General features: G+C 44.8%; 1 long non-coding RNA gene across 1 annotated transcript; it reads right to left on the minus strand.

The window, feature by feature from the left end:
• Positions 1–3,258: 3,258 nt before the first annotated feature.
• LOC133275181 (uncharacterized) lies at positions 3,259–6,494 on the minus strand. The gene is made up of 3 exons (XR_009745424.1): positions 6,418–6,494; positions 4,071–5,536; positions 3,259–3,507 (listed from the first exon to the last, which is right to left on the minus strand). It is a non-coding gene; the product is annotated as an uncharacterized LOC133275181 (long non-coding RNA).
• Between the last annotated feature and the right edge of the window lie 6,986 nt (positions 6,495–13,480).

The raw sequence follows: 13,480 nt of genomic DNA on the forward strand, positions 1-13,480 counted from the left end.
GGTAGCATACCTGTTCTCCACCAATGGTCTTCCCAGGTGAATGGTGGATGATCGTTGTGATGCCAGGTAAGTCAGACAACTTCAGCTTCACTGCAGTACCTCCTACCTAGAAAGTTATTTTATCAGACATGTCACGAAATACCCATCACATGGCAGATGCCATTAAGTAGTACTGGCTTGCTACGTCCTCTTATGCAGATCAATCAATGAAGTTTATACAGCTAGCAAAATTGTACCACTGTAAACCCAATATAGCTGGGAGGAAAAAGGCTTCTTGCATGCTGCCTGTTAAGCACATGCAGTTAACAGCCCTTATTTCACACGTGGTGTGCTTTTTTCTTCCATGTTCACCAAATGGTACTTTTTTCCCTTTAATGAGCATCCCTCCTCAGGTTTCGGATCCAGGGCTCTTTGGAGAATAGGTGGGAGAAGCTGCTGACTAGCACCAGGGATACATTTTGGATCACAAGCTATTCTGTTGTTCAGGAGGTGCCTGCAAGACAAAGAAGTCATCCCATTGAATCCCACCCCACAGCCCTCTCCGCACAGAGGCATAGTCACTCTGATGGCGTTCTCCCTCCTTCATTGCTCTGGCACGTTCAATAGCTCTACATTAACCTTCAGGGGTCAGTTCACTTAATGAGTTGGATGAACGGTTTCATCGCTTTGCTTTCAATTGATTACGAAAAACAATCTTAGTGAATTCATGAGTCCCTTTGTGCTCCTCAAACTGTAAATTAGTTAATTTATGCTGCACGTACAAGTTACGTACTTGTTTATGCACTGGATTGCTAAAACCCTGAGAAGAGAGGGATAAGCATGTGGGAGTGGAGGTGAGTTTATGGACATAATTATACAGCATTTTCCAGCTTGTTTTTCACTATCTGTTAAAGCAACAACCCAGGCACCAGCAATCAATCCAGACAAACCTATGCACAGCAACAACTGGATACTGACTTCAAAGCCCTTGAATTTGAAGACAAGATGATGCCTACTCCATGTAAACTTCAAGGCTTCACCATACACTGCACCCCTCACGGACACGCTTATAGCAAGGGACTTGGCTGCCCTCCTTGCTTCTTTGCCCCTGGAGATGGACTCCTTCCCTGCATCACCGTATAGCAAACTCTTAACACAGTCACCTTGTACCACATGGCATTTACATAGCTAGAATATGAACAGCATGAGATTTAAATGGCCTGGCCAGGGTTTAGACAGCACATCATTTCTGGCAAACGTTCTTGTTAAAAGAGTCACAGTTGGACGTGTGATTTTCTGTGCATTTTCCTCAAGGATCAGGAGACTAAAAAGCCATCATCTCTGAAGGGCAAGACAGGTAACTCCTACTGATGTGTTTCCAGGGGAACCAATGTCCCCACTGACTGCAATATTTCCTCCTAAAATCTGCGATTTCACTTTCCATCACCCAAGCATTAGATGCTTCCTCAGACCTGTAAACAATTCTGTTTGCATCTCATCTCTTCAATTCCATCTTAAACTCATGTTTATCGCACTTTAACAGCACATCACTTTAAAAGTGTTCTTCTTGTGTGCCAAATGTACCCACAAGCATCAGGTCAGCTAAAACCTTGAATATATACATTGAGAAAAATAATATCAACTTCTCTGGCATTTCCACTTGGCCAGAGCCAGTTCACACCACTCCAATGTTCAACTATGATGAAATTAAGTTTCCAGACAATTCTTCTCCTTCACAATTCATCTCTCCTCCAAGTCTGCTGTGCTGAACTGAATGAGTTTCAGTTCCCAATGGAATTCTCGTGCTTTTCTCAAAAAATCAGAATAAAAAATGCAAGTGTAAAAATGCAAGAAACACCCCCAAATTTGCACTAATGCTGTGGGGTTTGTTGTACAACCTCATTTATTGGATGTCCACACAGGTTCTTTCCTCCCTGAATTTTCCCATGGAGAGCTTGTCACCTCAAAGCTGTTGGACAACTCCCTCCCTGTCATCTGTGTCCTCTATTGAGAGAGGAGCACACACTGGTCTCATTTCTTTGTCCATATAAAACAGTGTCGACAGCCAAAGTTGCTGCCCATCCAGTCATCAGGCTGCATTAACAGCACAGTTGTATGTACTGCCTGACCAGAAGATGGCCCTATACAGCCATGTCCAGGGGACAACAGCCTTTTTCTTCTCTCATAATTAAGCAGGGACAAGAAGCACACCTGGGGACAAGAAGTGCAGGAAACAAGAAGTTCTCTCCCTTCCCTCCTCCCGATGCCTTAAGTAAGTATTCTCTTTATGAATTACAAGCTCTGGAAGATGAAGGCCTCTCCAAGGAGAAAACAGCAAAGACTTCTCCCCATGTATGGTTGATGAAAACAACATTTAACCGGTACCTGAAGTTTTGCAAGAGACATGAATGCCAGCCACAGAGCTGTTTAGATGGGTGACAGTAAAGATAACTCACAGAATATGTTGGTATAAAGCCTGCTTTTGTGTCACTTGCTTCTGCCTGTAGATCTAAGTCTTGTCAAGTTTGCCTTACAGTGCATTGAGTTTATACTTCTCTAGAACCACAATGTTAATCTCTTGAAATCTTGATTCACATGGGCTGGTAACAGCTACAGGACCTGGAGATGCCTGTTCCCAGGAAGGGCAGTCCATAGGCAGACTGAAGTCACTGCTCGCAGATGCTTCAGAGGCATCAAGGGCACTCCACGGCTCATCCACTAATCCATGCAGACCACTCAGCATTAATTGCGTGCTGAGCTATCTAGAAATCAGTGTGGGAAGATGGTATTAACCAAGCCATCATTGGTAGCAACAAATTATGACTCGAGTCCTCTAAGGATCTCCATTGAATTCAGGACCCTTGGAAAATCCTGGCTTCAGAAATGGACTCCACAAAGTCAGGAAGCTCCAGAAGTACATCTGCAGAGGGATCTGGCTGGCTTTGGTATTTCCTGAAAGCACATCAGTTACTATTACACACATGCACATAATATTTGGATGGATTAAAGCTCAAACCCAGGGCACAGGTGCTACCCAGCTCCTAAACATATGAATCCACTGGCTTGGTACAACCTTGAGGCAGTTTCTTCCTTTTGCCTTTCTTATGGATCTATGGCCAAACACAAACTTTCTTCTCCCCACCTCACTGTCATTTCAGGTTGATGCATTATGCGTATGGCCTTATTTCTGACATGCTTCCTGGGATTAGATGAGTAATAAGAAGTAGTGCACTCTTATGGGTCTCAGACAAAAAGACAATTGCACATGCACAGCCTGTGTTCTGTACAAAACAAGTCACATAATGAACACATGCACACTTTGGAAAAAGCACATAAACCAGGTAAATCATTGCCAGCAGCCTCTGGGGCAAGCCCCTTGCCCAAATTGCTCTATGGACAGCAGTTTAAGTTCTCCCCAGCTGGGTAATAAGACTGTGATTCAGTTTCCAATGCACACAGTTTAATCTGCCCTCCATTAGGTGAGACAGTCAAGACTAAATGAAGTAACATTGGTTTCCCAGGGTAAGCCTGGGTGCTTTGTGCCCTGGGTTCAGCAGCAGCAGTCATTTTTCTCCTTCTCAGTAGCTGGTGCAGTGCTGTGGTTTTGACTTTCAGGCTGGGAACAGCGCTGACAACACCGATGTTTTAGTTGTTGCTCAGTAATGTTTAGTCTGACCAAGGACTTTGTGAGCCTCATGCTCTGCCAGGGAGGAGGGGAAGCCGGGAGCAAGCAGAGACAGGACCTGACCCAAACTGACCAAAGAGGTATTCCATACCACAGCACGTCATACCCACTATAGAAACTGGGGGCAGTTACCCGGAAGGGTTAGATCACTGTTCGGTCGGGCTGGGTATCAGTCGGCAGGTGGTGAGCGGTTGTATTCTCTCCCCTTGTTATTTCCCTTATCATTATTATTATTGGTGGCAGCAGCAGTGGTTTGTGTTATACCTTAGTTACTGGACTGCTCTTATCTCAACCCCTGGGAGTCACATTCTTTCCCTTCTCCTCCCCATCCCTCCAGGAGCTGGGGGAGGAAGTGGGGGGAGTGAGCGAGCGGCTGCATGGTTCTGAGTTATGGTTGGGCTTAAACCACAACACTTTGTTAAATCAAAATCTAAACACTGGCTGCTGTGAGGAAAACTAATTCCCACTGGAGAGGTGATGATCACTGCTACCTTTGCTGCCAATGAGAGTGAGCATGTAACCTAAGAGAGACTGGTCTTGAAGCACAGGAGGAGTGCAGCAAGCACCAGGAAGCCCTCAGTCAAAGTACATTAACACATCAGAATCCTTTCATTGATTCCCTAAAAGCACTAAGTTGAAATTATCTTTGAAAATATAGAGAAGATTTTGGGAAAAACAGGTTTAAACATGAGTCTCTTTCCATGCCCAATTATGCTGTACTCCCTTCTGTCAGTGGCTTAACATGAGGGTAGTCACAAGCAGTTTATCTGGGGGAAAAAGGGCTTATATATTAAGGAAAAAGTCATGCCTGGGTTTTATACAGCAAAATAATACTGCTGAAACTACAGTCACCAATTGACCTTTGCTACATGCACACAAACACACCACACCTAGAGGCATTCTGACTTCTATTGCCATCATTCCCCATTCTTCACAAGCTGCTAGCACCAGCACTTTTCCAACTCAAAGGCAACGTGGCTTATTACAGTCAGAAAGAGATAGGAGGCAGGAGAGCACATGTGTTTCTTAAAGGACTATAACAAGAGGGAATGAAAAATCCTTCAGCTCCATTAAATACATAGCATATAAAAAATGAGCCAAGTTGGAATTACACGGCCAAATTACATACACAGATAATTGGTACAAGATAATTGCTACTAAGTTAAGCTCCCATCTAAAGGGTGGTGAAATCACAGATGGGGGAAGTGAAATGAGGAGGAGGTGTAAAGTTAGCCCTGATTACGCCTTGTTTGACTTGACCATTTGAACAGCTAATCCTCTGCTAACATATCTGTTTTCAGAGATACCTCATTTTTAAAAGGCTGAATCAGTTTGTGCCTAATGTCATACTCAGGACGGTTTTGATGCGATCTTCAGTTTTGGGGGGTGGTGGCAGGTTGCTTTACTCTGCTTCAGACTGATGAATCTTTAATCACATTGATGGGGAAAAGTTAATAGAAAAATTAATGAAAACACAACAGCAGTGGCTGTGATTGTGTAAGGAATAATAATAAGGAGAACAACAGGTGCAGTCTGTTTGATGGCCCAATTTGGAATACTTCATGCCCAATTACAGACACACTCATTTTCTACAAGGCAGACAGTTGGATAAGAAAGAGATTATAATTTTCTGCTTTATGACTACTGTATAGAATACCTAAGGTCATAACATGGATGATTTATGGGAAACAATAGTTCTCATAGGACAGCTGCATGAAAAGGAGCCCAGCTCTCCCCTGCCTTGCAAAGGTATAAGCAGAAGGACCCCAGCGAGGCTTGTGAAGGCAAAGCATCCCAAGTGAGCCTTGTTTTACAACAATCACAACAAACAGAACAGTTTCTCCTTGAATTCAATGCCCAGATGCAGATTTCCTGGTGAAAGAAGGAGGCTGGGGTACAATCATGTCCTGCACATACTCCCCCCCCCAACTTTTCACCTCTTTCTTCCCTCCATGTCCCTGCTACGGGTTATATCCGTGCTCCACCTGCACTGCTTCTCTTGCAAAAGGGATACTCCCCCCCTTGAAAACAACCACCTGCAGGCCCTTCATTTGGTAGCATCCTCTTTTGATGTCCTAGATGGCTCCCTCTTTTACCCTGGCAGAAATACAGTTCTACCTTATACAAGGAACTGCAGGATCTCCGTATTGCCTCTGTCCAACAACCCCCCTGATTTTAATGCTAAATGAGAAAAAAGCCATAAAATGAGGAATGACCCCAAACCCAACAACCCTGTCACCAAAGTCCAGACCAAACTCCTCAGTTCAAAACTGCAAAGTACAACACTATGATTTCACCTTCCTCTATTGGAACCCACAGTTAGTAAATTCTAGGCCAAGCGTATCTGAAGACAAAATCCAACGGGTGGTTTTACCCCCCTGTTTTCCCAGGTTGGGTGGTGGTTGTGCTTATTTGGGTGGTTGATTTGTTCTATATCTTCCAAACTGAAACTTAGTTCAACCTCTGGTGAACCGATACTTTTGAACCAGAGAATAGACTGTTGGGAAGTCTGGAACTGGATATACTTCAGGCACAGCAGAAGTTCAATATGACTTGATGACATAAACCACTTTCTGAGTACTTCAAGTCTGCAAGATGACAAAGACCTTGCTTATCAGTATAAATATAACTCCTCAGATTGCTGCTGATCCCAATGAGGAAAGTCTTTGAATCCAATGCTAACTGCATCTGCTTGTGGTCTACGCAGGGGCAAAACACCTGAGAGAAACAATTGTTTGACTTATTAAACTCACCTGAAGTTTAAGGTCACTGCTTTAACAGGATCTTGTTTAGAGACTCTCCCTCTTATTGATTTGGGTAGAGCATAAGGGTTAGGAGTGGAGTGCAAAAGAAAAAGCAATATGATTTAAACTAAATTACTTCTCTTGCTACCCAGGGCAAAAATTCAATGAGGTCTGAAATAGGTCAAGTCCTGTTTTATCAGCTGCCACCTTAATCAGTCTGGATGTGGGAAGCTGTTAGCCACCCATATGGCTATTTTAGCTAAACAAGATATTCTGTATGATTGGGAGAGGCATTTTCAGGTTCATAAACTTGTAAATAATAATTTTTTGCGAGGGCTGTATCAGAAATGGGTTTCATGTGTTTCACTGCGTGCCCTACAGGCACAGAAGACGACGTTGATAAAGTCTTACAATTATACACTAGCAAAAAGGGGCACACATCAAGATTCATATCACGTTAGCTCACCTAGAAGGCCTTACCACCAGTTAAACAATAACCTGGTACCTGCTGACACTGAAGGAGAGCACAGAATCAGAGCAAAGCCAAGCCAGCACTCGGTTCTATCTCTGAGCCTGAAAAAAGCACTTTAGGATGAGTACAAGGATGGGAAGGAAGGCATTTCCTGTGCCTTCCCCACTATGCTTTTCCAGGATTTAAGGCTCAGAGGGCTTTTTGAACCAGAGACAGTGCCTTTCTCTACATAGTATCCATATTATTCTTCCAGGAGTTTGCCTATAAATTGTGGTCATCCGTGGCAGCACGAGGCAAAGAAGCCCACAACTTCACTTCATATGGTTTAAAAGAGCCTTCTGAGATAAACAGGGAATGAGCCTCCAAAAGTTATTCCTAGACAGGGAACAGTGTGCTATCAACCTCCCACTGGAGCTACAGGGTTTTCCACTGTGTAAAGAAATTGCTAGCTGCAGCATTAGAAAGAAAAGACAATGTTATCTGAAGCAGTGCCAGAATAGCTCCTTATCTGTTTGTTCAGGGTGCCTGTAAGGTACACTGAAACAGGCAGGACTTGCATAACCCATAAATGCACGGCAGCAGAGCACTACGAGCCCATGCCACAGCAGTGTGTGTGCAGTATATATAAGTGAATATAGATCTGCAGTCTCGATTCTGTAATCATTGATGCAACCTAATGCACACGGCCACTTTTCAAGTTCTTTTTATATCCTTTGCTAATGTCCTCTCTGCTAAGAGGATGCAAAAAAAAAAAACTCACAGCTATGTGCTTAAAAGAGAAAGCTCTGCTTCTACTTTGGCTATTCCCTATAGTGAAAAGCTAAGGATGCCCAGCATTCAGAAGATTAAAAGAGAGAGAAGCAAACACACACAAATCCCTTAAAGGTCTGTGGGGAGCCAGCAAACAGAGAGAACTTCAGAGCACTGCAGGTGAGCAGTAAATATTGCTCACAAAAGGGGCTCCTATCAGGTTTTCACTGGTCATTATTGCTAGGACACTCCTAAAGATGGCAATGTGTGCACTCACATTAAAGATTTCCACTGCCGAGATACTCCTGGGTCCTATTTAGCACCCATTCTACAGGAATACCTGCAAGGGCACTTCTTGCAAGGGCACTTCTGTGAGGGCAAGCCCACCAGTCCATCACAGCTGGAGAGCATCTACCATGATTGTACACAGCAGGAACCCTTTGCAGCTGATTGCTCTGCCCAGCAGCTGGACTGAGCCAAAATAAGCAAGAGCAATTAAGCAGGGTGTGAACCTGAGTGTGGAATAGCTCAAGGACTGCAGAGGTGGGGTTGACCAGAGGCAGGCTCCACAGCAGTAGGATTAGAGCAATGCTCTGTACTGAAGTCTCCTAAGACCTGTAACAGGAGGACCAGTGAACTAGGAGAAAAAGGCAGGGACCCAAATCTGGGGTAATGCAAGGAAAAGCTTTGGAGCATACAGGAACTTTGCACCACTGCTCACAACCCGACCTCCCAGCACCCACATTATCACCTTCAAAGCACCTCCTGTGTGGAGACAGGCTGAGGAAGTTGGGGCTGTTCAGCCTGGAGAAGAGAAGCTGCATGGAGACCTCATAGCAGCTTCCAGTGTCTGAAGGGGGCCTATAGGGATGCTGGGGAGGGACTCTTCATTAGGGACTGTAGTGACAGGACAAGGGGTAACGGGTTCAAACTGAAACAGGGTTAGTTTAGATTGGATCTAAGGAGGAAATTCTTTCCTGTGAGAGTGGTGAGGCACTGGAATGGGTTGCCCAGGGAGGTTGTGAATGCTCCATCCCTGGCAGTGTTCAAGGCCAGGTTGGACAGAGCCTTGGGTGAGATGGTTTAGTGTGAGGTGTCCCTGCCCATGGCAGGGGGTTGGAACTGGATGATCTTAAGGTCTTTTCCAACCCAAACTATTCTATGTTTCTATTTATTTCACAATATGAATCAATTCATTAATGCAGTACCCCTGCTTAGTACAGTAGGAAAAGCTTATCTCTGCCATACCAGCATGCAAGCCAATCCCAACCCATCACTTCTCAGATACTAGAATTACAGGACACAATAACTAGAACCAGGACTCTTACCTCTTTATTCAGCCCATCATTTTGCTTCCTTCTGGAGAACTCAAGCTAAGAGGAAGAGCAATTATACACAGCTGCCCCATCAGCATCACCAATGGCTGTAAGCAACCTGCAGCTGCTGCCCCAAGAAGTCAAGCCTTAATCAGAGAGTATCAAGCCCAAGTCCCCTTGAAATAATAGCCAAACTGAAGGATGTTTGTGGAACAGAGACTTTGTGCTTGTTAGTGTTCCTCTGAGGTGTATCTGTTCAAAGATTTAGTTCCTGAGCAAAAGCATAGCAATTGGCTAAGATGTTTCCCCATCTCTTTCTGATTTTGGAGTGTTGCTGTAAGAACAGAGAGGCAGCATGTGGGGACACTGACACATTTGCTGCTAGTTAAAACCCGGTTCTCTGCCTCACTCTCTTGTAGAAGTGTTTGTGGAGCAGGAGCTGCTCAGGAAACAGGGTGCTGGGTACAGCTCAATCCTGGTGATAGGATGCATGAAGTGGGTCCATGCTCCTGATACAGCTTTTCAAGCATCAAGCTGCCTGCTCAATTGCATAAAGTGGTGTTCTCGGGGTAGCTGAGCACCAACTATGAAACACAGTCAGGCAAACAGAGATTTGGATCAACTCCTGTTGCTACAGAGGCCCCACCATCTGTGTTTAATATCAGCTCAAATCTCTATGCTACAGTCACCTCAGAAAATCTAGCCAGATGTTTGGAGATTAGATGGTCTCTAAGCACTGGGTGGGCATGGCTCCAAACCATGCACACAGGGGCACGGGGACAGAATGTCTGTATGGGCTTATTGTCATCCCTGGATGAAAGCAAGAGGGTGACACAGTGCTTTGGACAGGATTCCTTGACACAGAAGGTGCCTTTTAAGCTGTATTTCTTCTGTTTTCATGCTTAGGTGATACGTGGATATACTCCACAACTCGCTAAAGTTGTAAAGTAGGAATGCTTTATTCAGCGCTGAGGTGCATGGGGGATAGCTCCTCCCCAGCATAGGTTTGTATTTGCACAAAATACCACTGGTCTTCATGATGCTTTTATATGTGCTTACCTATTACACATGCTAAAAATGCACCCACAGGGACGTTGAATTTAGTCACAGGCCCCACAGAGAACCTTGATGTATGTGTCCATGTAGGAGCATGGTGGGAAGTCGAGATGCACGAGCTACCAAAGAGTGACACTGGCATACAGGAAATCACAATGAGCCCTTCTGCGTGCTGCTGGGAGTCAGGAGACCTGAAATCTGTTCTTATCCCTGCCACTGAGCGCTGCCCTCAGCTGGGTCATTTCCCTCTTGTAGTTTCTTCTCCTCTTCCCACTTCTTTGAGATTAAAACTCTCCAAGGGGATAATTTCACAGACCAGCTCTGTTGCTGAATGGAGCCACCATTTCCGCTGCCTTATCCATAAAGCTTGTATAGCTGTGAGCAAACCATGGCATTGACCCTGGTTAAAACAACGTGGGTTTGGGTTTTATTCCTGGTTTTGGGACTGCTAAGGGCTTGTGCTGGGGGAAGAACAAGGGCAGGAGCAAAGGCAGAAAGCTTGTTCTGCCCCTTGGCTGACAGGAGCTGGTGAAAAGACCACCCATACACATGGTCTGCAGCAAGAGGTAACCTCCTGACCTGCCTGGTCTGAGCTGATCTCAGCCTGAAGGTCACAGCCAACAGGACTGCATTCTGCTGGTGCTGAGTTTCTTGGTTTATATGGTGATGCACTTGGAAAAACTAAGGAGCCATAAGGAGCCACAGCTGGGTCCAGATAACGATGCCCATCCGCCCTAAGTACATACCTGGACCCAATACTTTCTGGTGCCTTACAAATCAATGAGCACCTGGAGAAGGCTCACAAGCTGCTGAGGTGCATAACCCCCTCCTCATCCTCTGTGCTCACTGACACAATGCTGAAGAGGGAAGCAAAGGAACAAGCACAGGGGAAACATGCTTGAAATTGGACAAACTCGAGATATACTTCAAAGGCTCCACGGTGCCAGGCAGAAATAGTACTGCTCAGATGTATTTAACATCATATTAACACTCAGCCTCATACCCTAACGAGAAACAGTGTGACATTACTTATTCATTCTGAAATAGTTTATTGCTGTGATGGTGAGGCTGAACTATGGCTCCTGCAGAATCTTATTTTTCTTACCAGCTGTAATGAAGCTGGTTTCACAGGAGCCCTCTCCCAGTTGTAATGAGCTGCCTGTCTCCTGCCACTATGATTCAGTGAGAGAAATAAGACCAGCTGAGAAATACTTTATACTTTGATCTGTCTCAACAAATCAGTTCAAGAGCTCTAAAACAGAAACCCCAGGGAGAGGGAAGGGGAAGCGAAGTTCAAGCAGGGAAGTTTTAAAGCTGTATTTGATTTATTTCACCAGAGCTATGGTGGTTAAGAAAATCACGTCTGTCCATCTTTTTTGAGCTTTCTCAGCTCTCTCAAGACTTACTACACTCCTAACTTTAGACAACTTTATTTCAGAGATAACCAAAAGAACAAGTGTCCATCTATATATCTATAGCTGTATCTGTCCTGGGTTGTGACAAGAGTGATGGTATATTGAAAAATGTGAGATCTGAGCAGGATGTGAATGGTATGGAATAAGGGGTGGATACTGTCCTGGGTTCAGCAGCAGCAGTCATTTTTCTCCTTCTCAGTAGCTGGTGCAGTGCTGTGGTTTTGACTTTCAGCCTGGGAACAGCGCTGATAACACCGATGTTTTAGTTGCTGCTCAGTAATGTTTAGTCTGACCAAGAACTTTGTGAGCCTCATGCTCTGCCAGGGAGGAGGGGAAGCCGGGAGGAAGCAGAGACAGGACCTGACCCAAACTGACCAAAGAGGTATTCCATACCACAGCACGTCATGCCCACTCTATAAACTGGGGACAGTTACCCAGCAGGGTTAGATCACTGCTCGGTCAGGCTGGGTATCGGTTGATGGGTGGTGAGCGGTTGTGTTCTCTTCCCTTGTTATTCCCCTTATCATTATTATCATTGGTGGCAGCAGCAGTGGTTTGTGTTATACCTTAGTTACTGGGCTGCTCTTATCTCAACCCGTGGGAGTCACATCCTTTCCCTTCTCCTCCCCATCGCCCTGGGAGCTGGGGGGAAGAAGGTGGGGGGAGTGAGCGAGCGGCTGCGTGGCTGACTGAGCTTAAACCATGACATATACATATATATAAAACCTGACATCTTGAAAAGTCAGGCCCTATAAGCTGCCCAAGTTGGATTTCTCCTGTTGCCAATATATCAACGACCCTGTTATCTACCTCTTAGGAGAAAGAATGAATTGAGAAAAGAAGTACAGTAAGAGAAGGAACGGGTAGAGCCACACACGTTTTGCTCCGTGCCTTTGAAGTTAAGCTGCTCTGAATGAGCAAGGCATGAATCCTACCTCTGGGATTCATCCTGCACCCTCCTTTGCAACGCTGGGGATGAGGAACTCATCATAGCCTTGAGCATTACCATGCTGATGTCTCCTAGCCTTAACATCAGCTACATGGAGGAACTTTGTATTTCTCTTGCACTCTTGCACTCCTTTTGTTCTCTGTTTTATTTTGTTGCCTGCCAACTTGCTGCAAGATCTTGGTCAAACCCCTTCACCCAAGTGGCTCCATCTGCTAAGAAGTGATGAGGCTTGCCTCCTTCCACAGGGAGTGTACAATGAAACATCTGGGGAACATTATTATCAAGAGTTTTGTGCTATTGAAGAGGTTTTGCTGGATAATCAGCACTTCCCTGAAAGAGGGTAGAAATTTTAAGACTTTTAGTAAAAGAGAGCAAGAATTAGCAGGCAAAACCCAGATTTCAGTTATGAAGCTCCACATCGTCAGCACCCAAAGCTATCCTCAGTCTCCTGTATGTCCATGCCACTACTGCTGTTTCCAGCACACACTGGGAGTCGAATCTGTGCTCAAAGATGGCCACAGAGGTGCAAACCAGGGGTGTCTTAATGCAAGTTCACCGCTGCAGCTCACACTGGCAGCACTTTGTGTAAAAGAGGGAATTGTAAGGACTTTGTAAACCCAGCCCACAGTTTTCTTGCCTATGTTTTGCAATGGACAGCACAACTGCACACATCCAACCACACTGCTCTTTCAAGGGGGCACGCCAACTGAAGTCACATTTGGTATGCCATGTATTTTAACCAAAGGCATATTAGCCAGCCTGAGTGCCAACAACATGTAAGATAACTTCTGTCAGGGGGGAAATATGTTTTCCAGTGTGTTGGTTGGTTTATACTTCTAATACCACATTCTATTTCCAAGACCATTTTGTAGCTGTGAATATTGTTTTAAAGAAAAAAAAAACAACAAACCTGAGGAAATTTTGAGTTTAAAATCTACAAAATTCAGAGATAAATTCAGAGATGGTGATAGTGCTTGAAAAACAACTCTGCCTTTCTCTTCTAACTGATGTTCAATGGTCAATGGGATTTTAAGGAAAACGCACAGCTCAGAAAACACATCAGAAGGAGGGAATGAAAACGAGTGAATAAATCAAATCATTCAAGTACAACACT

Source organism: Pezoporus flaviventris, unplaced genomic scaffold (assembly GCF_033815535.1).
Source record: "Pezoporus flaviventris isolate CSIRO_AGI_PZ_B2104156 unplaced genomic scaffold, CSIRO_AGI_Pfla_v1 ptg000037l, whole genome shotgun sequence".
NCBI lineage: Eukaryota > Metazoa > Chordata > Aves > Psittaciformes > Psittacidae > Pezoporus > Pezoporus flaviventris.